General features: G+C 43.7%; 1 protein-coding gene across 16 annotated transcripts in view; it reads left to right on the top strand.

Annotated features, from left to right (window-relative positions):
• Positions 1-27192, top strand: part of DIP2A (disco interacting protein 2 homolog A) — a 248545-nt gene that overhangs the window by 58029 nt on the left and 163324 nt on the right. The window lies entirely within an intron of this gene.

Here is a 27192-nt window from a genome sequence, read left to right as displayed (position 1 = left end):
AATAAACATGGGGAAATAGTTTTACTTTGTGCAATGACCCATCCACTCCCAGTCTCTATTCAAGCCCAAGTTAATTGTATCCAGTTTGCAAATTAATTCCAATTCAGCAGTCTCTCATTGGAGTCTGTTTTTGAAGTTTTTTTGTTGAAGAATTGCAACTTTTAGGTCTGTAATGAAGTGACCAAAGAGACTGAAGTGTTCTCCAACTGGTTTTTGAATGTTATAATTCTTGATATCTGATTTGTGTCCATTTATTCTTTTGCATAGAGACTGTCCAGTTTGACCAATGTACATGGCAGAGGGGCATTGCTGGCACATGATGGCATATATCACATTAGTAGATGTGCAGGTGAACTAGCCTCTGATAGCGTGGCTGATGTGATTAGGCCCAATGATGGTGTCCCCTGAATAGATATGTGGACACAATTGGCAACGGGCTTTGTTGCAAGGATAGGTTCCTGGGTTAGTGGTTCTGTTGTGTGGTGTGTGGTTGCTGGTGAGTATTTGGTTCAGGTTGGGGGGCTGTCTGTAGGCAAGGACTGGTCTGTCTCCCAAGATCTGTGAGCGTGATGGGTCGTCCTTTAGGATAGGTTGTGGATCCTTGATGATGCATTGGGGGCTGAAGGTGATGGCTGGTGGCGTTCTGTTATTTTCTTTGTTGGGCTTGTCCTGTAGTAGGTGACTTCTGGGTACTCTTCTGGCTCTGTCAATCTGTTTTGTCACTTCAGCAGGTGAGTATTATAGCTGTAAGAACGCTTGATAGAGTTCTTGTAGGTGTTTGTCTCTGTCTGAGGGGTTGGAGCAAATGCGGTTGTATCGTAGAGTTGGCTGTAGACCATGGATCGTGTGGTGTGATCTGGGTGAAAGCTGGAGGCATGTAGGTAGGAATAGCGGTCAGTAGGTTTCCGGTATAGGGTGGTGTTTATGTGACCATCGCTTATTGGCACCGTAATGTCCAGGAAGTGCATCTCTTGTGTGGACTGGTCCAGGCTGAGGTTGATTGTGGGATGGAAATTGTTGACCACTTGTGCCACAAGTACTCCTTTTGTTTTTACTGGTTAAAGAGTCTGGGACTTGGTACTATAGGCATAGGGGAGACTCCTTGGGTCATTCAACCAGCAAGAAAAATTATCTGTGCTCCTCCCTCTAAAGTTAAATTATCTTTCCCTACAAAATCCAATAGGATTATTCAGGAGGGACAGATGGCACTCATTTTCACTGTTCAGCAAGAAAAACAGAGCATAAGTCAGGTTCATTTTCTGATTCTAATGCAGTAGCATGATGCTTTGGTTTTGGTCTTCAAACACTTCAGGGGAATATTTAAATTATTTTATTTTATTCAGTTTATTCATACAATGAGCTTGTTATAGTTAAGACATCTAAATGGGGAAAAAATCCCTTCTATTTGTAAGTCATAGTCTCTCTTTTCTCATTTGATACCTCCTTTTTGAACAACTGAATAACCATGGCACAAGTTGTCAGTGGAAAGTTTTTTATTTCTGGTAGAAGTGACTTCAGCCAGTATAGTAATTGATAGATCTTACTGCATTGTATTGAGGATCTGTTAAGAACTCACTGGAAATTCTGTTTGGATGTGTGAAATCCCATTTGATTAATGTATTTCCCACTCCAGTACATCTATCCCTGCTAGGTCTTTCTTCATATCTTTAAAAATAAACGTCTTTTGGTTTATATCATTATTAGTCTAACACCTTCAGCATTCATCTAGCTTGTTTCACTTGAAGTGAATATTATAAGACAGGCTGTGTCCAGAAGAATTGTGTCTAAATAGTGCTCTGACTACTGGTTGTTGTTTTTTCTTAGTAGAACTGAACCTTCAGGGGCATGTCAGTGACAATACAGTTCCCATCACATTGGTTCAAATCTAGGAGCCACCCAGAGTAGCCACATAGATTTTTTCCTTCAGACATTATGTTAAGTTTTTTACCCACTTTCTGAGGAAAAATGTGAAAATAAAACCCAAACCAAAAATCGCTGATGTATAGGTAGTGTTTGGTCATTAATACTGCAACAGCAAGTAGGTATGACTTCCAGTGAGCAGGTAGTTGAATGGCTCAGAAGTATGGATACTTATGAAAAAGCCAGAAGAAACAGGTACTCAAGAATGGATCTCTTGTTGCAAGCACCTTAATTATATTCATTTTTGAAACTAAAACATTATTTTGATAAGCGTCCTAAAACTGGGCTGGTTCAGAGTATGGCTACCACATCTTGTGATTTAGTCACTGAAACATTCCTAAATCTGGATTTTTGGTAATACACATTGAGAAACTAAGGCTATGTCTACACTGGCAATTGAAAGACAAAACTTTTGTCTTTCTGAGGTGTTAACTCCCAGCCCCCTGAAAGACACAAGTTTTGCCGTGACAAGTGCCAATGTGAACAGCATGTTGTTGGCAGGATTGCTCTCCTGCCGACAACACAAATGCAGCTCATTGGAGGTAGAAGTTTTTCGTTGGCAGGAGAGCTGACAAACAGCGGCTACACTGCATGGCTTTTAGCATAGCTGTAATGACAGAGCCATGTTGCTAAAAGCTGTGTAGTGTAGACATAGCCTGTCATCACACTAAAACAGGTAGTTAGCCTTAACCAGCAGTATCTTATTCTGAGGAATTCACGTGAAACAACACTTCTCATTATTTGTCATCCTTAATCTTGACTGGTCTTTGCTTTTGCACAATTAGCTGTAGAAAGGAGATTACAGTTCTATGATTCTGCAGGATTAGAAGGGACTGCAAGGGTAATCTAGACTAACTCCCTGTCAAGACAGATGGCGATCCAGCCTCCTTTTGCATACCTCCATTGAAGGAGCGTCCATAACCTACCTAGGCAGTCTGTTCCATTGTCCTTCTGTTCTTACAGTTAGGAAGCTTTTCCTGAGATTTAATCTAAATCTGATTTGTTTAATTTGAACCCATTGCCTCTTGTCCTGCCCTCCGTGACAAGAGAGAAGAGCTTTTCTCCATCTTTTTTATGGCAGCCTTTCAAGTATTTGAAAACCACTATCCTATCCCTGCTAAATGTCCTCTTTCCCAAACTAAACATACCCCGTTCCTTCAGCCTTTGCTCAGATGGCTTGCATTCCATCCCTTTGATCAACTTGTTGCTTGTCTCTGGATTCTTTCCAGCTTCTCTACATCCTTCCTATGCATTGGTGATCAAAACAGGACACAGTACTCTAGCTGAGGCCTAACCAGCATTGAATAAAGTTGTACTATCACCTCCTGTGACTTGCATGCTATGCCTAAAATGCAGCCTAAAATTGCATTTGCTTTTTTTTGTAACAGCATCACACTGGTGTGATCCACCACAACTCCCATATCCTTCTCAGCAGTGCTGCTGCCAAGCCAGTTCTCCCCCATTCTGTGTTTGTACATTTCATTTTTCTTCCCTAAGTGTAGCACCTCATATTTGTCTTAGTTCTCCAGTTTATCAAGATCCCTTTGAATTTTAGATCTGTCCTCCAAAGTATTGGCAAACCACCACCCAGCTTTGCAAATTTGATCAGTATGCTTTCTCTACATACATCTAGGTAATTAGTAAACATGTTAAATAACATTGGACCCAGAACAGATTCCAGTGAAACCCCAGTTGAGACTGACTTCCAATCTGACATCATTCCATTGATAGTTACTCATTGTTTGTGGTTGTTTAATCAATTATGTATCCACTTAATGGTAGTTCAGCTGAGCCCACATTTCTCCAGCTTACTTAAAAAGAAAAGGAGTACTTGTGGCACCTTAGAGACTAACCAATTTATTTGAGCATAAGCTTTCATGAGCTATAGCTCACTTTATTGTATGCATACTGTGGAAAGTGTAGAAGATCTTTTTATACACACAAAGCATGAAAAAATACCTCCCCCCATCCCACTCTCCTGCTGGTAGTAGCTTATCTAAAGTGATCACTCTCCTTACAATAAGAAAAGGAGTACTTGTGGCACCTTAGAGACTAACCAATTTATTTGAGCATGAGCTTTCGTGAGCTACAGCTCACTTCATCGGATGCATACCGTGGAAACTGCAGCAGACTTTATATATACACAGAGAATATGAAACAATACCTCTATTACCTATTACAATACCTATATTCTCTGTGTATATATAAAGTCTGCTGCAGTTTCCACGGTATGCATCCGATGAAGTGAGCTGTAGCTCACGAAAGCTCATGCTCAAATAAATTGGTTAGTCTCTAAGGTGCCACAAGTACTCCTTTTCTTTTTGCAAATACAGACTAACACGGCTGTTACTCTGAAACCTCTCCTTACAATGTGTATGATAATCAAGGTGGGCCATTTCCAGCACAAATCCAGGGTTTAACAAGAATGTCGGGAGGGTTGTGTGTGGGGGAAACAAAGGGAAATAGGTTACCTTGCATAATGACTTAGCCACTCCCAGTCTCTATTCAAGCCTAAGTTAATTGTATACAATTTGCAAATGAATTCTAATTCAGCAGTCTCTCGCTGGAGTCTGGATTTGAAGTTTTTTTGTTGTAATATCGCAACTTTCATGTCTGTAATCGCATGACCAGAGAGATTGAAGTGTTCTCCGACTGGTTTATGAATGTTATAATTCTTGACATCTGATTTGTGTCCATTTATTCTTTTACATAGAGACTGTCCAGTTTGACCAATGTACATGGCAGAGAGGCATTGCTGGCACATGATGGCATATATCACATTGGTAGATGTGCAGGTGAACGAGCCTCTGATAGTGTGGCTGATGTGATTAGGCCCTGTGATGGTGTCCCCGAATAGATATGTGGGCACAGTTGGCAACGGGCTTTGTTGCAAGGATAGGTTCCTGGGTTAGTGGTTCTGTTGTGTGGTATGTGGTTGCTGGTGAGTATTTGCTTCAGGTTGGGGGGCTGTCTGTAGGCAAGGACTGGCCTGTCTCCCAAGATTTGTGAGTATGTTGGGTCATCCTTCAGGATAGGTTGTAGATCCCTAATAATGCGTTGGAGGGGTTTTAGTTGGGGGCTGAAGGTGACGGCTAGTGGCGTTCTGTTATTTTCTTTGTTAGGCCTGTCCTGTAGTAGGTGACTTCTGGGAACTCTTCTGGCTCTGTCAACCTGTTTCTTCACTTCCGCAGGTGGGTACTGTAGTTGTAAGAATGCTTGATAGAGATCTTGTAGGTATTTATCTCTGTCTGAGGGGTTGGAGCAAATGCGGTTGTATCGCAGAGCTTGGCTGTAGACAATGGATCGTGTGGTGTAGTCAGGGTGAAAGCTGGAGGCATGTAGGTAGGAATAGCGGTCAGTAGGTTTCCGGTATAGGGTGGTGTTTATGTGACCATCGTTTATTAGCACTGTAGTGTCGAGGAAGTGGATCTCTTGTGTGGACTGGACCAGGCTGAGGTTGATGGTGGGATGGAAATTGTTGAAATCATGCTGGAATTCCTCAAGGGCTTCTTTTCCATGGGTCCAGATGACGAAGATGTCATCAATGTAGCGCAAGTAGAGTAGGGGCGTTAGGGGACGAGAGCTGAGGAAGCGTTGTTCTAAGTCAGCCATAAAAATGTTGGCATACTGTGGGGCCATGCGGGTACCCATAGCAGTGCCGCTGATTTGAAGATATACATTGTCCCCAAATGTAAAATAGTTATGGGTAAGGACAAAGTCACAAAGTTCAGCCACCAGGTTAGCCGTGACATTATCGGGGATAGTGTTCTTGACGGCTTGTAGTCCATCTTTGTGTGGAATGTTGGTGTAGAGGGCTTCTACATCCATAGTGGCCAGGATGGTGTTATCAGGAAGATCACCGATGGATTGTAGTTTCCTCAGGAAGTCAGTGGTGTCTCGAAGGTAGCTGGGAGTGCTGGTAGCGTAGGGCCTGAGGAGGGAGTCTACATAGCCAGACAATCCTGCTGTCAGGGTGCCAATGCCTGAGACGATGGGGTGCCCAGGATTTCCAGGTTTATGGATCTTGGGTAGTAGACAGAATATCCCAGGTCAGGGTTCCAGGGGTGTGTCTGTGCGGATTTGATCTTGTGCTTTTTCAGGGAGTTTCGTGAGCAAATGCTGTAGTTTCTTTTGGTAACTCTCAGTGGGATCAGAGGGTAATGGCTTGTAGAAAGTGGTGTTGGAGAGCTGCCGAGCAGCCTCTTGTTCATATTCCGACCTATTCATGATGATGACAGCACCTCCTTTGTCAGCCTTTTTGATTATGATGTCAGAGTTGTTTCTGAGGCTGTGGATGGCATTGTGTTCTGCACGGCTGAGGTTATGGGGCAAGTGATGCTGCTTTTCCACAATTTCAGCCCGTGCACATCGGCGGAAGCACTCTATGTAGAAGTCCAGTCTGCTGTCTCGACCTTCAGGAGTCCACCTAGAATCCTTCTTTTTGTAGTGTTGGTAGGGAGGTCTCTGTGGATTAGTATGTTGTTCAGAAGTATGTTGGAAATATTCTTTGAGTCGGAGACGTCGAAAATAGGATTCTAGGTCACCACAGAACTGTATCATGTTCATGGGAGTGGAAGGGCAGAAGGAGAGGGCCCGAGATAGGACAGCTGCTTCTGCTGGGCTAAGAGTATAGTTGGATAGGTTAACAATATTGCTGGGTGGGTTGAGGGAACCATTGCTGTGGCCCCTTGTGGCATGTAGTAGTTTAGAAAGTTTAGTGTCCTTTTTCTTTTGTAGGGAAGCAAAGTGTGTGTTGTAAATGGCTTGTCTAGTTTTAGTAAAGTCCAGCCACGAGGAAGTTTGTGTGAAAGGTTGTTTTTTTATGAGAGTATCCATTTTTGAGAGCTCATTCTTTATATTTCCCTGTTTGCTGTAGAGGATTTTGATCAGGTGGTTCCACAGTTTCTTTGAGAGCGTGTGGCACAAGCTGTCAGCATAGTCTGTGGTATGTAGATTGTAATGGATTTTTTACCTTCAGTCCTTTTGGTACGATGTCCGTCTGTTTGCATTTGGAAAGGAAGATGATGTCTGTCTGTATCTGTACAAGTTTTTTCATGCAGTTGATAGATTTCCACTCCATACGGCTAAATGCAGTGCCTTGCATAATGACAGGTTTCAGGGTAACAGCCGTGTTAGTCTGTATTCGCAAAAAGAAAAGGAGTACTTGTGGCACCTTAGAGACTAACCAATTTATTTGAGCATAAGCTTTCATGAGCTACAGCTCACTTTTTTTCATGCTTTGTGTGTATAAAAAGATTTTCTACACTTTCCACAGTATGCATCCGATGAAGTGAGCTGTAGCTCACGAAAGCTTATGCTCAAATAAATTGGTTAGTCTCTAAGGTGCAACAAGTACTCCTTTTCTTTTTGCGAATACAGACTAACATGGCTGTTACTCTGAATCCAGCTTACATATCAGTCATGTGGGACTCTGTCAAAAGCTTTGCTGGAGTCCAGGTATATTATGTCCACCGCATTCCCCCTGTCCACCTAACCAGTAATCCTGTTAAAGAAGGAAATTGAGCTGGTTTGGCATGATTTGTTCTTAGTAAATCCATGCTGGCTGCTTGTGATCACCCCTCCATCCTCCAATTATTTGCAAATTGTGTATTTTATCCATTGCTCTAGTAGCTTCCCAGGTATCGAGGTTAAGCTGACTGATCTATAGTTCCCCGGCTCCTCCTTTTCCCGTGTTTTAAAGATGGGCCCCACGTTAGCCCTTCTCCGGTCTTCTGGGACCTCTTCTGTCATGTATGAGCTGGCAAATATTTTTGTCCATGGCTCCAAGATTTCTTCAGCTAATTCCTTCATTTGCCTTGGGTGAATAGCATCCAGCCCCACTGACTTGAATTTGTTAAAATTAGTCAGATCTCTGACATGTTCTTTACTTATCCTGATATGTATCCCTTCCCCTTTATTGTGTATGGTAACTTCGCTAGTTGTCCGGTCACATGTTGTTTTTTGTGAGAAGACTGAAGCAAACTAGGCATTGAGCCGCTCTGCCTTCTTATCTTCTATTACCACTCACCTTTTCCATTGAGCAGCAGACCCACACCATCCCCAATCCTTCTTTTTTGTCTGACATATTTGTAGAATCCCTTCTTGTTGTGTCTACCATTTGTTGCCAACCGTAACTCATTCTTTGTCTTGGCTTTCTTGATTTTGTCCCTACAGGCTCAAACTATTCCCATGTGTGCTTCCTTAGTGATATGTCCTCGTTTCATTTCCTGTATGTATCTGTTTTTTCCACTAGGAAAGAGATTCTGCTGTAGCAGTTAGTGTATTAATTGGGGAAGTGAAATGCATGGAAATCCCGTCTCAAAGAATTACATTAGGGGAAAAAATGCTACTTTGCTGTATATTAGACACTAAATTTACATTAAACTTTTCTATAGTTATGAGTACATAAAGCAATCCCTTTTCGCCTCCTTTTCCTCTTTTGCTTTGTCGAGTTGAACAGATGATGACACTCTGTAAATTATGAGGAGAAAAAGCATGCTTCAGCAGTAAGACTGAACAAGATGAAGGTATGGTTTTTGCTATTCGCTCAGTGTGCCATGTCATCACTCCTCCCTCCCCCCGCAGCCTCCTCCATGCCATGAAACAGCTGTTCACGGCAGGAGGGAGGGGAAGGTGCTGATTGGTGGGGCTCGCTGGCAGGCAGGAGGTGTTGGGGTGGTGGAGGGAGCTGATGGGGGGCTGCCAGTGGGTGCTTAGCACCCACCATTTTTCCCCTTAGGTGCTCCAGCCCGGAGCACTCTGGTTACTGGAGCATTTTTGTGCGCCGGATGAGGTACGCCACAAGTTGTGATAAGCATGTGTGGGACCCATGAACCTTGAAAGGTGAGTTGTGTCGGGGTGTTGGTCATTGTAGTACTTGAGATACATCTGCAGGTTTTGCGTCTGTTGTTCTGGCAGGGTCTGGTGCCTCTTTGAGTTGGTGTGTCCTGGTCTGTGGGGAATTTGCTTATGATGATGAGCTTGGAGAGGCTGAAGGGGTGTTTGAAGGGCAGAAGAGCAGGTTCAGGAAAGATTTTCCCCCATACAGCTGGGCCACTTCACCTTGAATGGTCTCTTGAAATAGATGTTAACTACTTATACTAAACATAATGATGAGATGAGATGAGAATGATTAGGATTGTGGAATTCTCACATGAAGAGAAACTGAAAATATTGTCAGGTTTCAGAGTAGCAGCCGTGTTAGTCTGTATTCGCAAAAAGAAAAGGAGTACTTGTGGCACCTTAGAGACTAACCAATTTATTTGAGCATGAGCTTTCGTGAGCTACAGCTCACTTCATCGGATGCATAAAGTGGAAAATACAGTGAGGAGATTTATATACCCACAGACCATGAAAAAATGGGTGTTCATCATACACATTGTAAGGAGAGTGATCACTTAAGATGAGTATTACCAGCAGGAGAGTGGGGTGGGGGGAGAGAAAACCTTTTGAAGTGGTAATCAAGGTGGGCCATTTCCAGGAGTTAACAAGAACATCTGAGGAACCGGGGGGGAGGCCCCTCTGCCATGTACATTGGTCAAACTGGACAGTCTCTACGTAAAAGAATAAATGGACACAAATCAGATGTCAAGAATTATAACATTCATAAACCAGTCGGAGAACACTTCAATCTCTCTGGTCACTTGATCTCAGACCTAAAGGTCACAATATTAAAACAAAAAAACTTGAAATCCAGACTCCAGCGAAAAACTGTTGAATTGGAATTCATTTGCAAATTGGATACAATTAACTTAGGCTTGAATAGAGACTGGGAGTGGCTAAGTCATTATGCAAGGTAACCTATTTCCCCTTGTTTTTTCCTATTCTCCCCCCCCCCCCCCCCCCCCCCCCCCCGACGTTTGTGTTGAACCCTGGATTTGTGCTGGAAATGGCCCAACTTGATTATCATACACATTGTAAGGAGAGTGATCACTTTAGATAAGCTATGACCAGCAGGAGAGTGGGGTGGGAGGAGGTATTTTTTCATGCTTTGTGTGTATATAAAAAGATCTTCTACACTTTCCACAGTATGCATCCGATGAAGTGAGCTGTAGCTCACGAAAGCTTATGCTCAAATAAATTGGTTACTCTCTAAGGTGCCACAAGTACTCCTTTTCTTTTTGCACTTACCTCTAGTGACTGGTTTGCTGAGTTCTGCTGCTTGGACTGCTCCTCAGCTTTCTGCAACCTTCAGCTCCTCTTTTTGCTCAAATGGTAACACTCTGGGAAAAGGGAGGAGAGGATGCAACGCTGAGTACAGTTTAGTGTTGCAAATGGGAAATTAAGATTCAGACAGTTGGGGTGCCATTTATCCCATTCATTATTTAGACTTGCTTCGGACACGTGGGCAGATAGGATTTTCATGATTTCAGACTCTGCCTGCTGGTGACTGGGCAAGAACCTGTGACTAGTAGGGTGTGTGCAAAGCTAGACTGAGGCAGGGAGAAAGTTTTAGGCAGCAGGCGCAGTTTTCAGTGCTTCCACAATTCAACATACTTGGTTGCCATGGCAAGGAATGCTCGGGATTACAAAGTTAAATGCAGTAAATCACAATGTGAAGCCCTATCCTGGGCAGACACTAGCAATTAACTTCCGTATCATAGGTCGATGAGTGATATTTGCAGTTTTTAATCCAGTGGTAGATTATCACTTATTGTATATGGTTCCTGAAGATACTGCCGTGCAAAGCTGATTCATGGAGAGAATGGAAGAAGCTCAGAGGAAGTTACGAGGACAAGTTGTGTTAACCGTGACTTAGCTGGCATGATGCTGAACACAACAAGTGGATCTGTTTGCAACAAGAACCAACAGAAAATCGCATCAGTTCTCTTCCTGGGGAGGGCTCAGCCCAGGCTCACTGATAGATTTTTCTCCTATCCTGGAAAAATTCCCTCCTGTATGCTTTCCCTCCAATTCCTTTAATGCCCAGAGTCCTATTCAAAATAAAAGAAAACCATACTCACCTCATGTTTATAGCACCGTCATTGCCTCCGCAACACTGGTACTTGACCCTACTGACCTTGTTGGTTGAGCCTCCTCTGTCCCTCCTGTTGGATCCAGACATCATCTCCTGGAACTACGAGCACTTACTCCATCCCAGCCTCCCAGCTCTCCATCTAACAGCATGTGGATGTTTTGTGGGTGACACCCTTTGAAAAATCCTGCTCAAAGCATTTCCACAACATGCTTCTGAATAGCAGAAAACCCTCAATGAGGAACACTTACTTGCCTAAGTGGAAGTGCATCTCCATCTGGTCTCTTAGGAAGGGTGTATCTCCGGAGTGGGTACCTCGGACGTAGTACTGGACTATCTTCTAGCTCTGAAACAGAGTTGGCTATGAGCTCTATAAGCATGCATCTGGCAGCCATTTTGGCCTTTTGTGTCTGGTTGGATAATAGATCCCTTTTCTCTAACCCCATCATCACCCAGTCCCTACAGGGTTTGGCCAGATTATATCCTTAAGTACAAGACCCTATCTGAACTTAGTCCTAGCAAAATTGATGGGACTCCCCTTTGAACCCCTTGTGACTTGCTTCCTCCTTCACCTCTGCATGAAGGTGGCATTTCTAATGGCAGTTACATAACCTTTAACTTTATCTGTGTCCTCACGCCAAACTTCTTACAACACATAGGAACTCTAATTTTCATGTTTCAGAGTAGCAGCCGTGTTAGTCTGTATTCGCAAAAAGAAAAGGAGGACTTGTGGCACCTTAGAGACTAACCAATTTATTTGAGCATAAGCTTTCGTGAGCTACAGCTCACTTCATCGGATGCATTCAGCGGAAAATACAGTGGAAAAACACTAATTTTCATGTTAACCAGGAATCTATTTGCCCAAGTTTTTCCACAAATCCTACACACACAGAGAGATGAGGAAGAGCTTCACTCATGGGATGTGAAAAGGTCATTAGCTTTCTGTCTGGAGCATACTAAATCTTTCAGATCCTCTACACATCTGTTTGTAGCAGCTGCAGAGGCAGAATTAAGGACCCACTTAGAGACTCTCTTCCTGGATCTCTCTGTGCTTTGTCTTATGCTACTAGCTGGCTAATACAGTCCCACCAGCTAGAGTGTTGGCACATTCTACTAGAGTGCAGGCAGCTTCTGCAGCTTTCCTGGCACAAGTGTCAGCTGTAGACATTTGTAAAGCAGTGACTTGGTCATCTGTGCACTCCACTTATTACACCATTTCACATCAGTCCAGAATCATAGAATATCAGGGCTGGAAGGGACCTCAGGAGATCAGCTAGTCCAATCCCCTGCTCAAAGGGGATCCGATCCCCAACTAAGACTGTGCCAGTTTCGGATGAGTTGTGTTACGTTCACTGTTACGATTGACTCCGAACCCACCTCCATGGGTGTTTGTGAGTCACCTGCAGTGGAATTGACATGAAAACGGATAACCTAGCTTTCTGTAACTGCTGTTCTTCCAGATGTCCAATCCATGTCCCACCTGGCTTCTCCTCTGTCGGCATCTGACAGGTATGAAGGAACTGAGGAGGGTCGGGGATGGCTCTGCTTTCTTATACCAGCATGCAGTGACAACGTGGGGAGGTCCTGCCACCCTGATAGTTACTGCTAAGGGAAAAAAAACCTGACATCTGTGCCTGGAGAGTGCACACCCGAACCATGCAATGGTCATCTTGAACAACAGTTATGGAAAGGTTAACTTTTTTTATACAAAAAATTTAGTAAATCTATTGGCGTTCCTCATACAGACTTCACAGCTTTTTCTTTTATATATATATATATTTAAATGTAAGGTTTCAGCATAATATTGTCTATACTTTAGTACACTCATCAAAACGCATTCTTCCCTGATTCTCTGAGATTATTTTTGAGTCATTATAATGTGGTTCTAATATATAGTGTCACCTGGACTCTTTTTACAGCTTGGGAAATGGCATTATCCTAGTCCTTTCAAATGATTCAGAACCCTATCAGCAAGCAAAAAATTCTGGGAGTCTCTCCAGCCCTTGGGTTAGTAGCTGACATATCTTCAGAACACCTTGTGTTCTGATTGGTTCAGCTGTCAGAGGCTGGCTAAGGGGGTAGCCTGCCAGGTGGATTGCCTATAAAGAAAAATTCCTATACAGCTTCTGAAACAGCTACTAAGCATGTCTAGCAACTGCCACACCTTATTCTGTATGTTTCTGGGCCCTTCTAGTTGAGTTGCCCAGCCCTGTACTCTGTACATATATTCCATCTAAAATCCATGTCCTCTCTCCACTGCCTTCCACCCTTTCTTTGGGCAAAACAAACTCAAATACTGCAGTATAAAGCATGTGTGTAAGTAGACTCAGGCATTTTACCTAAGTTCTCAAAGTTCTAGGCCATGTCACTAAGTGGCAAGAATAACTGGCTCTGTATACTTTGTGTGGGTTTTATTATTTATCATATCCAAGAAACATAGTTGCTATGGCTAAACTACCATACGTGTGTATGGAACTAACAAGAAATTAAACAGTACAGTTATCAAATCATGGTCAAAATTAAAACAGAATCAAATCAATGGATTAACACTGATATTGCATTAAATCGACTGATCAAATCACCAAATTAATAAGAACTTAAGAATGGCCATACTGGGTCAGACCAAAGGTCCATCCAGCCCAGTATCCTGTCTACCGACAGTGGCCAATGCCAGGTGCCCCAGAGGGAGTGAACCTAACAGGTAACGATCAAGTGATCTCTCTCCTGCCATCCATCTCCACTCTCTGACAAACAGAGGCTAGCGACACCATTCCTTCCCCATCCTGGCTAATAGCCATTAACTCCATGAATTAACCTCCATGACTTAAATAATTAAACTCCATGACTTAACCTCCATGAATTTATCCAGTTCTCTTTTAAACCCTGTTATAGTCCTATCCTTCACAACCTGCTCAGGCAAGGAGTTCCACAGGTCGACTGTGCGATGAGTGAAGAAGAACTTCCTTTTATTTGTTTTAAACCTGCTACCCATTAATTTCATTTGGTGGCCCCTAGTCCTTATATTATGGGAACAAGTAAATAACTTTTCCTTATTCACTTTCTCCACACCACTCAAGATTTTATATACCTCTATCATATCCCCCTTTAGTCTCCTCTTTTGCAAGCTGAAAAGACCTAGCCTCTTTAATCTCTCCTCATATGGAACCTGTTCCAAACCCCTCATCATTTTGGTTTCCCTTTTCTGAGCCTTTTCTAATGCTGGTATATCTTTTTTTGAGCTGGGGGAACCACATCTGTACATAGTATTCAAGATGTGGGCGTACCATGGATTTATATAAGGGCAATAAGATATTCTCCGTCTTATTCTTTATCCCTTTTTTAATGATTCCTATAGCAGGTAATACAAAAAGATGATTGATTAAATCTTAAACCAGGTGATTAAAGGAGATAGCTGTTAGCTTCTACATTTAGCTTTATTATTAAGTAAAGCCCACGGCAGTCCTTCAACATTTAGCGGCATAAAAATATCAATATGGAAACTAAATTATGGTTTATTTTAGGTTACAAACTTAATGCCTATTCAAAGTTCTCCTTAAAGCTCATTGTTGTGGTTCCTAATATTTCCTTTTCACCCTCCCTTCTCCTCAGGACACAAGATATTCCAATAAGAAGAAGTTTTAGCAAAGAAAATTTAGCAAATTTAGCATCTCTCTCCCTAAGCAATAGCAGCTTCAGTCTGACACTTTTACACACTTTAATGACACTAAAACAGAATACTATGGGATTTATTCTGTGACACCTTCCCAATGTGGACTTTACAGTTGCTTACACATAGGCATACACATTCACACTTTATGGTAAAATAAAAGGGACATCTCCCTAGGGATAAAAATGAAGATAAAAAAGAAAGCGGAACAATAAGTTAATTAGCATAGAAAGGTTCCGACACTTCTGCTTCCATAGTGTTTGCAGTGGTGGTTTGCAGATCTGTGAGTGTGGTTACAGGAATCGGGTGATGCAGTGTAGTGCTTGTCGCTGCTGGAGTCTTTGGGCAGGAGGAGACTGGTCAGGCTGACATCGCCAGTGGTTGTGGTCTTTACCATGTCTTTCCTTAGGTGGCTTAAATAGGAGGGGTGATTTCTTTAGATGTCTTGGTAGTCTGACAGAACTGCAGGTCTTCCACCTTATGGCAGTACCTTAATAACTTTGGGGCCAATCAGATGGTCTGTGCATCCTTGATACAGTCAGCATGGTCCAGTCCTATTAAAGAGGGAAGGCTTCAGCCTGAGGTCATTCTGGAAAGTCCCACTCCAGAGGACCATTTTCTGAAACTATCCACTGTTACAACTGTATGCAATAGTTTCCCAAAATATTAAAATAGGAAAAACATTGGGCCCACCTCTGAGGTTCCCCAGTCTTCCCCTCTGAAGTAATTGTGGAGTACGATATAGCGACATCATCCAGGACAGTCCTAAACTGGTTCATAAAAATAGCTAATGGCCTAATTAGGAAGCAAGGTGGGTGAGGTAATATCTTTTATTGGACCAACCTCTGTTGGTGAGAGAAGAGCTTTCGAGCTGTCTTTTATACCTCTTGCACATCCTCTTAACATTCTGAAAATAAATTTCACCAGCTCACTACAGCTTGTCTTATCCTTTCATCATATCAAAAAAATTAGGGAATCAGCCATTGTTGCTTAACTGTGTCAAAGGTTATGGCTTATTCTTAATTTTCCTTCTAAAAGGAAAAAGCTGCTTTTCAGCTTCCCAACATAAATTCCATTTAATATAAAATCAGAGTTTTTGTGGCAAGTCTGTATGCTCATATAGGCTCTTCCTTTACATGTGCTAGGCAAACATGAAAAGACTTGCCTTTGCCACCTGTGTGGATTTTGTTAGTCTGTCCTGATGCAGGAGAAATAGTTAAAATGCTGTCTATTAGCTACCCTGCTTTACCAAAAGACCATGTGATTTCATTGACATTTAAATTAGCGTTGCTTTGTTAGAATGTAAATCCTTTGTTAATCCAGAGTGTCTCACAGCAAATATAGACTTGTGGTACTGTTCATACATGACAGCTTCGCTGAATGAACAGCAGTGTCAACTGATTAAATTAAATGTTACAGACTTAAGGTGATTGTCATCCTGGCCAGTTCTTTGAGTGCTGGTCCTATGTGTATTCCACTCTGGTATGCATGTGCTCCAGGTACTTGAGACCGGAAGATTTTTGTTAGCAGTATCCATTGGTCCATATCTGTGGTCTTCCTCTTCTCATGCTCCAGACCAAGGGTATAAGGGACTGTGAAGATCAACTTCCTCTAAGTTCCTTTCTGCTGCCGCATTTTCTTAGATGGAACCCTCCACTGTCCTTGTAGCTGATCCTCTAACTTCAAATCTGTCAATATTATACCAATAGAGTATTGTTAGTTTAGTTAAAATTCAGTGATATCCACCCCCAACCACCCCACCTCATGGTCAGGAAACAGAGCATTGATTCAGGAACTGTCTCCTGCCCATGGTCTTTCCCGGTCAGCAATAAACATCAGAGCTGCCTATACTGCCTTGGAAAAGCATGTATCCCTATCAAGTGCAGTATCTGCCGCTTGTTTCCCAGCAGAACCTGGCAAGCGTGGGCATTGAGACTGAGGAAACATCTCATAGGAGAATGCTATGATGCCTCAGTCTGATGCAAGCCAGGTAGACCAGTACATTGGGTAGAGGCTAGCCCTACCATTTCTGATACAGGAGTGACCAGAGGTAGATCCAAAGACTCCTCTTCCGTGACTCGTTACAAGGTTAGAAATCCCTCTCCAGATCCAATTCTAAGAGGAGGGCTGATTCCCCCACATCTTCTCAGTTGGATGACTCCTTTCCCCTGGTTTCTGGAGGCGCTAGAATCCAGAGTCATGGACTGACCTGCGGGCTCTGAAAAAATGAGTGTGTCAACATCGGCAACAGGAGCAGGGCCATCAGTACCAAGCAAGGAGAAACATGAGCCAAGACTGGGACCACCACCAGTAGCAGCAAAAGACAATATATAATCCCATGTGCCATCAGTACCAATGCGCTCACGTAGGGAGACACCAGGTTCTTAAGGGCCTTTCAATTCCAGCTCCAAAGATGCATAGGGAGAAGACTGCTACTCTACCAAGGAGGATATCATCTTTCTGGATCAAGAATCTCCTCTCCTATGGGACTTGGCTCTTACAAGGGAGCTTCTGGCATTGTGAGAAGTAGTTCATCCCCTGTTCCCTCTGCAAATCACTGAATTTCTGTATTGATGGTACTGACAGCACTGTTGTAGCAATAAAGAATGACTATATGGGCCCAAAGAATCAAAGGGGTTTAACGAGACCCTGTCACTGTCCAACTTTAAATAAGGCTCAGGGTTTGTTACATAGAGACCTCGGCCTGCTTAATACCATGGCAAACGCACCATTAAACATCATTTTAACCTTTTATTAAAGGTTCAGAAAAGAAGGTAAAACAGTTAAAGCACAGGAAATATAAAGTATTAAGTAAGGCTTTCATTTTAATAACCTCCTTTGTTCCCTTTCTCTTTAGCTGGAGAGAGGTTTTTTAGAAGGAATAAACCCCTAGTTTGACCGTCTTTTAGATGGTATTAAAGATAGGTAATAACTGTTCTTTTTGGGGGTGGGGGGGAAGAAGTTAGCTGAGATGGGCTGGAGCTGTCATTTTTGCTGCTGCTGCTAAAGTTCAGTCCCATTTCCTAGAAGACAAAACAAGGCAAACTCACACACACGAGCAAAAAGAACAACAAAGATAGAAAATGCAGCTTTTGTCTCTTGTACCGACTCAGTTGCAACCTCACTGCTGGAGAAACAAGGCACAGCACATGATCTTATCAGCCACTCTGAGACCTGGCAAACTTGTACCACCATTGGGCAATTTAGGACTTTGGTTTTCATTGCCTTTTTTTATCACAGGCTTACGGCAGTGTTGAAAAATAGTCTTGGCCAGCTAAGCCAGACTCTCTTTGTACAGAAGGAAAAAGAAATGAGAGAGGAAAGAAGAAATATAAGATGGGGAAGAAAAAGGACACAGAGGTTGAAGGGAGGAGTCAGTCTTACATCTCAGGTAGTGTTTGGGATTCAGCCGATACCACTAGAGGTGGTGATGTCCTCTAATTCTCTCTGGCCCGGTCTGGTCAGTACATCTTTCAAGATTAAGATGAAAAAGGTCCTTATGGTCCCAGGAGACAGTGGGGGAGGTAGTACAGTGTCCAATTTTCCCCCCAAAGTCTCTTTCTTTAAGGACAGTTTTTGTTCTCTCAGTTTTCTCCAGCTTTCAGCCCTGCCAGCCATCAGTATCCATTTTCTTCCCAGGTCTCTTGACACAGGACAGGGGCAAGATCAGAAGACAGCCCCATCCACACTCTCTCCACCTCGTTTCTTGGGTCTTCGGATGGGCATTGAATCTAGAGCAGACATGTTTGGTAGCCATTCATGTGAAAATTGATTCCTTTAATCTTGAGTTCCCAATACAAAAAAAGCTGAGTGAATTATGCATGCTCAGATGGTTACCTTCTCTCAAGCATATTTGATCTAATCCATAGTCTGATTTACATTAGAATTTTCAGAGTAGCAGCCATGTTAGTCTGTATCTGCAAAAAAGAATAGGAGCACTTGTGGCGCCTTATAGACAAATTTATTAGAGTATAAGCTTTCGTGGGCTGCAGCCCCCTTCATGGGATGCATAGAATGGAACATAGTAAGAAGAAAAATACACACACACAGAGAAGTTGGAAATTTCCATACAAACTGTAAGAGGCTAATTAGTTAAGATGAGCTATTATCAGCAGGAGAAAAAAACTTTTGTAGTGATAATCAAGCTGGCCCATTTAGACAGTTGACAAGAAGGTGTGAGGATACTTAATTTAGGGGAATAGATTCAATATGTGTAATGACCCAGCCACTCCCAGTCTCTGTTCAAACCCAAGTTAATGGTATCTAGTTTGTATATGCTCTAATAAATTTGTTAGTCTCTAAGGTGCCACAAGTACTCCTGTTCTTTTTATTAGAATTTTCAGTCTTCTTGCTGCTCCTCATGTAAGTGGGGAAAAAACCTCCAAGATTAAGTTTGCTTTATATTAATCTGAATATTTGGCTGTAATATCTGCTCTGTCGGAATCTACTCTATTTTGACAAATATAAAGATTTAGTTGTATATATCTGTAGAGTTATCTTTGAAATTTAAATGCAAGAATCCTCTGTGAATTTTGAAATTTAATGTTGACAAAGGCCACACGCTGGAAAAAATGGGCTCTAGAACAGTCTTCTAGATTAACTAGTTTTTGCTCTTTTTTGTAAGACTGAATATATTTTTAAGAATTAGTCATTCACAAACAGTTGCTTCTTGACCTAATAGTTTAATAAAAAATCTACTATGACCATCTGTTTTCTGGCATTGCAAACTATTCTCCATTGAGATACCAGAATCAATATAATATATGTGAATTGTAATTAAAAGATGAAAGGATGTTCCACATTATCTAAAGGCAGAGTATGTTTCAACAGATGGGGGTGAAATTAAAATATCCTTTGGATAACTCTGAGTTGCAATATAGTCCCATCTAGTCTGTAGAATTTCTCAGGGTTGAAATTCTAAACTGACACAGTTTTTAAAATTGTTGTAGAACTGGAAAAAAGGAACACTAGATTCAAAATAGTAATTTCTGTGTATATTTAAGGTCTTTACTGGTAAACATAAATGATAGGTAAATTTATATGATTGCATGTTTCTTCCTCAGAGCATTCTTAGTTTGTTAGGTAATCTGAGTTTTGTAGTATACATTATAAATTTGACAGTCGGAGCGCTAAGGTTAGCAACATGAACAAGTAGGTTTAGTGAATGCAGCAATATTAAAACTGCTTCTTCTTAATTTGTGGTGGTTCTAGTTAGGAAGCTTACTTCTATGCAGTGACTTTCTCTGATACCGCTGTTGGATTTCTGTGCAAACAGTGAAGAGCTATAAGCCTAGGTGCTATGAAGCAGCTGCAGCCTTGCTCTGCTTAACCTGCTGGCACTGCTGCTGTGTTGCTAGCTAAGTGCTCTTCTGCAGAGGGTGGTTTGCAGTCGTATTGCAGCCTTTGACTGTGAACGAGAAATTGTAGATGCATCTGTTTGCTTTATTCCTTAAGCCTTTTAGTGTGAACTCATATGACGTAGTCTCTCTAACATTCATCCTTGGGTTTAAATAAAGATTTAATGTAGTAATAAAGATGCAGTCCAGTATCTCAAGTTTACTAAGTCTCATATTATAGAAGGACTCCACTGTCAATCACTGCCTTAGCATGGAAAATTTAGTAGCATAACACTCAGCATGAAACAGGCTTATAGTAACATTTTTAATATTTAAAATTTAAAACAATAAACATAGTAAACTAAACTTTTGTGTGACGCCTCACAAACAATGTACACCTTTTCAAGGTCAATGAGGAAAAAGCATAGCAGCATATTTGAGTAACAGAAAGCTTTGTTCCTGTACCTGTAATCATGAGACATTTTAACTATTAATATTCTTCCTAAGAATACATAATGGGGAGGAGCTTTGTTTTTATATATGACATACCTGTGAAGTTTAAAAAGGAAACTCTCCTTTTGAAGAAACAAAGTTAATATCAGTGACTGGCAAAACAGCAAATTGCTTGGTAACTAAAAAAGAATGTTAAACTGACATGATTTTGAAGTTTAGCTGGAAAGCCACCATTCTATGCAGGGATTAGAATAAGGCTCAATAGTGCCTGAATTTATATAAAAAACAAAACAAAATGTAAGGCCTGAAAAAGGCTTGCCTGGGGCATGCTAGAGTTGCCTGATTCTTCAAGTAGAATCAAGTACCTTGTAGTCTACTTACGTGCGTGCGCGGCCCAGCACGCTGGCGCCAGAGAAATTTGCCTAGCAGTATCTGCAGAGGGGGCGGCGCTCGCTCCTCATGGCCTTAGCCCCTCCCTTGGCTACATGAGGCACCACATCCCCAGCTGCTCCTCAGTTTGTTCTGACTGCCTGTGGCCGGATTTGGAGCTCTTTGAGGTCTCAACCTCTCAGCCAGTTTTTCTTCTCTTGTTGTATATAGCTAGTAGTACCCTTAGTGTTGGTTCTTCTTAGTTGTGGTACGTTGTTTAAACATTGCCCTTCGTGTGGGGGAGCAATCCACAATAGTGATCCCCACACACCGTGCTTGCTCAGCCTCAGCGAGACCCATGTCAAAGAGCATTGGGTGATCTGCAGATCATTTAGGAAATGGACTCAAATACCTTCCCCTGAAGCAGCACCTGCTCAAACAGACCATTGGCCTGCTTTGGTACCGAGATCCTCATCGGGTCGGAGGTGGCCCCCAGACTCTGAGTACTGCTGCTTCATACTCCAGAGCAGGCATCTCTCCAAAGAAACGGAGGAGCCGTTCCCTGTCAGCTGTACCGAGGAAAAGGTTGCTTTAGACAAATTGAAACCCTTCCACATCTTGGGGTGACTCTTCTGCCTCCCCCAAGAAAAGTGTGGAGCGACAAGGAGTTGATGCTGGTACACAGGATAGTGCAGCACCATGCCCCAGTGTTGTCCTCCCACGGGCTGGAATGTGATGCAGACGTGATGTGATGCAGACGTGTATTCCATGAACCAGCCTCCGTCCCCACTGCATCGGAGTCTCATGTCCTGTGTTTGGTGCAGAGAATCCGAGGGAGGGTCAGGGCAGTGCCACCTCACGTATCCAGAAGAGGAGCTACAGCCATGAGGCACGAGTGCCACCCCTCTGTGGGTACTGGTAGGCAAATTTCCCTGACTCTGCTGTGCTGGGCACGCGCACACCTAAGTGGAATACATGTCTGCATCACACCTCAAAGAACCACAGCTACAGTAAGGAACCTGTTGTGAGGCAGACATGCTGAGAGCAAAAGAGAAAATGCACAATTTATGAGGGAGGGTGCTGTGAAAAAACAATCCATGAGCAGAGGTGACAGGTTGGTAAGATGTGTGTCTGTAGGGGATTATTTGGCTAGCACCTTTCAGAATGTGAAGCATGCATGAGCAGATCAATTTAATTATTTTGTAGTATGTACCTGATACAAATGTATATGGCATATGCTCATGTCTTGAAGTAAAAAACATCTGAATGTGTGGTAAGGAACTACTTGGCTCTCTAGCATAACCATTCACTCCTCCTGGACCCAAGTTCCTGCACATCACCAAGGCCCTGATTCAGGAGGGTATCTTTATTCAGGACAGCATTTAATCATGTGCCTAAATGCTGATGAATCGTGGGACTTAAAAGCTATTCTGAATAGGGATGTATTTAAGCATGTGCTTAAGAGTTTTCTTGAATAGGGGCCACAATCTCGAAGTGCAGAAGTTTGTTTCGGAGCAATTTGTTAGTTCCCTTTCTGCAGTGAAACATAGGTATCTGCTTGTGCATCCAGCAGATTTTTCTCTGAGCAGTTAGTGAGGAAGTCACCTGGGTTCCTGGAGATTTATGTGGCTACCTGTGAACCAGCTCTGTTGGTGGGTTTCTCAGGCTGCATCAGTTGATATAATAGGACTCCAAGCCCTGTGGGTCCAGCTGTGTGACAGGCTTCATGTCTTCCTCGTTCTGTTTTCTTCATTCTTTCCCAGCCCTTTCACAATAATTTCTATCATGCTGTGAGTCTGTGGTGCTTACTACTCCTAAGGGCTTTCTGTGCCAAAAAATTTAAAAATTCTGTGCACAATATTTTAAAATTCTGCAGGTTGTATTTGTCAATATATAAATGCAGAGGCTTCAGCATGGCACTTGGGAGCAAAGGCCACTGGCTGCATGAAGTTGGGAGATCACCCTTCAGCCCCCTCACCTCCAGGACACAGACTCAGCGATAAGACTGCACCCAGCTCTGACACAGCACAAGGCCTGGACCTGCCCCAGAAACATGCTGGAGCCGCTGCCCCTCTGCGCCAGGCACACCAGGTGTGAGGCAGAAAGGCTCATCCAGGCAGGAACCATGTGTGGAGGGATCCAGGTATGTCGTGAGGATTTTATGTGGGACAATCTAGGTGCAGGCAGCTCAGTAGGGGCTCTAGGTGTAGGGGGGATCTGGATGCACAGAGGCTCATTGATGGGGTTCCAGGTGCAGGGACAATGGGGCTCTGCTGGGGCTTCCAGATGAAGGTGGTTGGGGCTGAACTGAGGGGTCTAGATTTGGGGGTGTCAGCTGGGGAGTCTGGATGCTGGGGAAGTGGGGCATGGTGGTATGAGTCTGGGAGCAGCTAGTTGGAGGTCTGTGGCATGGGGGCTCAGCGTGGTGCAGAGGGTGGGGCATCAGATTGGGGGTTTGACTATAGGGAGCTCAGTGAGTGGTGGTCTGGATGCAGGGATGGGGGTCCAGAGGCAGGGGTTGAGGTTCGGTGGGGTGGGGTTGGGGTATGGAGGGCTAGGGGGGTTCTGGATTTACCAGGTGAGGCTTGGCAGGGGTATCCGGGTATGGGAGGTCTGGATGCATGGGGGCTGGGTGGATGGGGGTGCAGCTCCCTCTATAGTTACCCCTCTCCCCACAGCTAAGGAGCGATGAGGGCAGGAAGCAAGGGAGGATGCTGAGCTTCCTGCAGCTGGGGAAGGTTTCTGATGATGGGTCTGAGACAGCCCCAGACACTCCCTGCAGGGGAAGAGGAAGTCCTGTCCTCTCCTGCCTCCAGCCCAGCCAGGACTAGTGGCTAATCCCAGCTCAGGGTAGGAGCCACTGGCTGGGGTTTCCCCAGCCCTGCAGAGATTTACCTCTCTGCTGGCTGTTCCAGGTGCCTGAAACGATGTACCTGCACTGCTAGGGAGTGGTGTGACTGCTCTGGCAGCTTCCCTGTCAGAAAAAGTCATTTTTCTGTGGGGAAGCAAAGAAATCTGTGGGGGACATAAATTCTGCGCGTGTGTGGTGGTCTAGAATTCCCCCAGGAGTAGTTTATGTACATAACAAGAGACATGCTTACAGCCTGAGTTTTCTTTGTGTGCAATGAATCACTGCCCCAAGCTCATTCTTAAAACTTGCCTCCAGCTCCTCTCCCCTTCTTCTCTTGCTGTATGTCCCCTCATTCACCTGATCATTCTCGCTCATTAATTGCAAGCCACTGATTCATTATTTCCTCCTTGGCACCACTGTCTTTCCCTGTGAGTGAGAGAGAGAAATAGAAGGGAGAGAGAATGAGGAAACCCTCTGTACAAACTGGCAGCAGCAGGTGTAGCCATAGGAAGCAAGATCCCTGGACCATGTCTTCTCTCCCTAGTCAGCTGCACACAAGAGGCAGCTTCCCTTCATGACAGTCACTGATCTATGAGCTTCTTAGAGGAAATGCTGGCAAGGATTAATTAGGAAGAAGTGAGTTTTGAGAGAGTTGGAGTTAGCGGGAGGAAGCCTAGCGCTTGTTCGAGGGGTAAGAAGCATATGGTGAATGGAATGGCAAGGAAATAAAGGAGAAAGGTTTGAGAGAATTCTGGAGGATGGACGAGGAGTAGGTGTAAATGAAACCAAAGATGTAGATAGGAGCAAAATCAGGTAGTCTCTCGTGTAGATGAGCAATGAACAAAGACATAACATGGGTAATGCATAAAAATCAACTTATGTATTTTGTCAATTGTAATTTAATTTGGTCAAATATGGTAAATGTACTATAGATATCATAAAAATGAAATTTATAGTGCAGCTCACAGTAGTCCCTGTTAATCTGAGATGTAGAGAAAACCTACCAAATATTTTGGATGGATTATAAAATAGTGTGTAGAAAGCTCCTATTCCTAGAGAAATGACACACAAATGAAAACAAAACAAAAGTAATTTACCATAGATCCAAGCAGGAGATTGTCAGTTAATACCAAGACTGGTTAGCCCAAGATGTACCATATACTCATGACTACTTCTAGAGTAAGGTTTTATTGTTAAAGAAGATTAAATAAATTCACTATAGGCCAGAGGTCCCCAAACTCTGAGGAATGCCCCCACAGGGGGCACAGAGGAACGTTTGGGGGGCTTGCAGTGGAGCCCGGCCCAGCCCCCCTGGGAGGGAGGGAGGGAGTATCATGCTTCCAGACCCTTTTAGCCCCCAGGCCCAGCTCTGCCCACAGTCCCATTCCACCTCCAGGCCTAGCTCCATCCCCAGCTCCACTCTGCCCCCATCCCCAGCTCTGCCTTCCGCTCAAGCTCAACTGCTGAGGAAGCCTTGGTTGTGCAGTAATGGCGGGGAGGCATGGGGTGCCAACCCTCCCAGTTTTGCCGAGAGTCTCCCAGAATCGGGCCTTATTTCCCAGAGGCTCTGGAAGCCAAACCAGGAGAGTTTAGGCCTCTAAAAATCTGGCCGCGCAGTGGGGCTAAGTAAGGCTACCTGCCTGCCCTGGCCCTGTGCTGCTCCCGGAAGCACCTGGCACATCCCTGCGGCCCTTGGGGAAGGTCAGGGGGTCTCTGAGCTGTCCCTGCCCCGAGCGCAGACTCCGCAGCTCCCATTGGCCAGGAACTGCAGGCAGAGGGTGGTGCCTGCAGACAGAGGTAGTGCACAGAGACACCCCACTCACCAAGGGCCACAGGGTTGCACCAGATGTTTCTGGGAGCAGTGCAGAGCCAGGGCAGGCTGGGAGCCTGACTTAGTCCCTCTGCATTGCTGACCAAAAGCCACCCGAGGTAGGTGCTGCCCAGCTAGAGCCCAAAGCCCTCACCCCCTCCTGCACCCCAATCCCCTGCCCCAGCCCTGCGCCCACTCCTGCACCCAAACTCCCTCCCACAGCCCGTACCCCAGACTCCCTCCCAGAGCCGCCTCCTGCACCCAAACTCCCTCCCGGAGCTTGCACCCCGCACCACCTCTCACATCCCAGCCTACAGCCCCCTCCTGCACCCAGAGTCCCTCCCAGAGTCTGCACCCCAAACCCCAGTCCCAGGTTCATCCCGGAGCCTCCTCCCAAACTCTGAATCCCTCGGCCCCAGCCTGGTGAAAGTGAGAGCTGGGGGGATGGGACGGGGGGGAGGGGGGATGAGTGGTAGAGGGAGGGGGAATGGAGTGATTGGGGCCTTGGAGAAGGGGTGGGGGCAGGGGCAGGGGCAGGGCAAGGGTGTTTGGGTTTGTGTAATTAGACAGTTGGCAACCCTAGGACAGATTCTGTTAATGATAAGGGGGGTGGGACTGGAAAAGTTTGTGTGCCACTGCTTTAGGCAATGTTTTATACATCTACAATTAAGGGAATTTGTATTCAAGATCAACTTGAACTCCGTCTGGTTCAAAAGAACCCCAAACGCTTGTGCTAACAGTTCTCATGATGTGTTATGTGAGGCCTTGGCAAAGCAATGTCATGTAACTAGTCAAGCCTAGAACAAAGATTTGTTATTTGTAACAAGGAAGCAGACTAGCAATTTGCAGAACATTATATGTAATGATAGATCTGTGAAAATGCAGTATTGTGCCAGCTTAGTGTGTACGTATAGCTTGCCTGCTATTGCAAATAACATTTGGCTGGGGATCTTCCGATAATCCTGGACTAGGAGCTGTGTGTGGCACGAGCTAGAGCACCAGTGGGGACCTGTTCTTTGATTGGAGCCTGTAGGTGCTACCACAATATAAATAACGTCTCCCCACAATTTGAAGTCTCCTGAAACCTGTGTATCAAACAGTAGAATCTGTAAAATTCTTGAAGTTATATCTTATTAAACCAGTTGACTGTACTTAATTTGAGAGACAATAGATTGACCTCTTTAAGATGCCTCTAGTTTGGAGGGGGAGGGGAATAAAAATAGCAAAAAAACCTAGTTTTCAAAAGTTCAATATTTTTTCTTCATTTTAATCCATTTGAATAACTGGCAATTAACTTTTGGGGCTTCCTCATCTGGATCCCACACAGCTGGAGGCCACTGTGAATTTAGCCTTTAATTCCTTCAAATGTTACTGTTATTTTTATAGCCCAGTAATCGTTTTGATTTGTATTCAAATAGCAGCCACAAGTGCTTGATGCAATCCACAAGAAAGATTTGATCCCTGCTCCAAAGAGATTATAATCTAAAACAAGCAGCATTCAAAAAGGTACAGAAGAGGAATTACAATGTGATTGTAATTTAATGATCATTTTTAATTTTTATCCCCAAATATCCCTTTCTCTGTTATTGGCTGGCTAATACCTTGAGTCTTGAGAGCAAATTTAAAGAGGGGGGTAAGTGGTCTTATGGATCAGCTCCTTAAATTGCCCTAAATAAAAAGATTTTTTTCATGCACCTCTTATCAGTTTTTAAATACACATTGATCCAGTCAGAGCAAGGATGGTCTCATGATTAAGGCTTTGAACATAAACTCAGATCTGAATTTTATTCGGAGTTCTGCTATACTGTGTGG

This window comes from Lepidochelys kempii, chromosome 11 (assembly GCF_965140265.1).
Source record: "Lepidochelys kempii isolate rLepKem1 chromosome 11, rLepKem1.hap2, whole genome shotgun sequence".
Lineage (NCBI taxonomy): Eukaryota > Metazoa > Chordata > Testudines > Cheloniidae > Lepidochelys > Lepidochelys kempii.
Note: the sequence above shows the minus strand (reverse complement) of the source record. Positions and strands in the feature narration are given on the sequence as shown.